This window comes from Eucyclogobius newberryi, unplaced genomic scaffold (genome assembly GCF_026437365.1).
Source record: "Eucyclogobius newberryi isolate DKJ021-1_F unplaced genomic scaffold, fEucNew1.0.hap1 SCAF_4, whole genome shotgun sequence".
NCBI classification, from domain to species: Eukaryota; Metazoa; Chordata; class Actinopteri; order Gobiiformes; family Gobiidae; genus Eucyclogobius; species Eucyclogobius newberryi.
Genome location: NW_027316056.1, coordinates 42,264,390 through 42,265,747, shown reverse-complemented (window position 1 = coordinate 42,265,747; position 1,358 = coordinate 42,264,390).

The window sequence follows — 1,358 nt, the reverse complement described above, 5'->3', positions numbered from 1 at the left end:
TAACCCTAACCCTAACTCTAACCCTAACCCTACTCTAACCCTAACCCTAACCCTAACCCTAACCCTAACCCTAACCCTAACCCTAACCTTAACCCTAACCCTAACCCTAACCCTACTCTAACCCTAACCCTACTCTAACCCTAACCCTAACCCTACTCTAACCCTAACCCTACTCTAACCCTAACCCTACTCTAACCCTAACCCTAACCCTACTCTAACCCTACTCTAACCCTAACCCTACTCTAACCCCAACCCTACTCTAACCCTAACCTTAACCCTAACCCTACTCTAACCCTAACCCTATAGCCTCATGGCTAACCCTAACCCTACTCTAACCCTAACGCTAACCCTACTCTAACCCTAACCCTACTCTAACCCTAACCCTACTCTAACCCTAACCCTAACCCTACTCTAACCCTACTCTAACCCTAACCCTACTCTAACCCCAACCCTACTCTAACCCTAACCTTAACCCTAACCCTACTCTAACCCTAACCCTATAGCCTCATGGCTAACCCTAACCCTACTCTAACCCTAACGCTAACCCTACTCTAACCCTAACCCTACTCTAACCCTAACCCTACTCTAACCCTAACCCTACTCTAACCCTAACCCTACTCTAACCCTAACCCTAACCCTACTCTAACCCTAACCCTACTCTAACCCTAACCTTAACCCTAACCCTACTCTAACCCTAACCCTAACCCTATAGCCTCATGGCTAACCCTAACCCTACTCTAACCCTAACGCTAACCCTACTCTAACCCTAACCCTACTCTAACCCTAACCCTACTCTAACCCTAACTCTAACCCTACTCTAACCCTAACCCTACTCTAACCCTAACCCTAACCCTACTCTAACCCTAACCCTACTCTAACCCTAACCCTACTCTAACCCTAACCCTAACCCTACTCTAACCCTAACCCTACTCTAACCCTAACCTTAACCCTAACCCTACTCTAACCCTAACCCTAACCCTATAGCCTCATGGCTAACCCTAACCCTACTCTAACCCTAACGCTAACCCTACTCTAACCCTAACCCTACTCTAACCCTAACCCTACTCTAACCCTAACTCTAACCCTACTCTAACCCTAACCCTACTCTAACCCTAACCCTAACCCTACTCTAACCCTAACCCTACTCTAACCCTAACCCTACTCTAACCCTAACCCTAACCCTACTCTAACCCTAACCCTACTCTAACCCTAACCCTAACCCTACTCTAACCCTAACCCTACTCTAACCCTAACCTTAACCCTAACCCTACTCTAACCCTAACCCTATAGCCTCATGGCTAACCCTAACCCTACTCTAACCCTAACGCTAACCCTACTCTAACCCTAACCCTACTCTA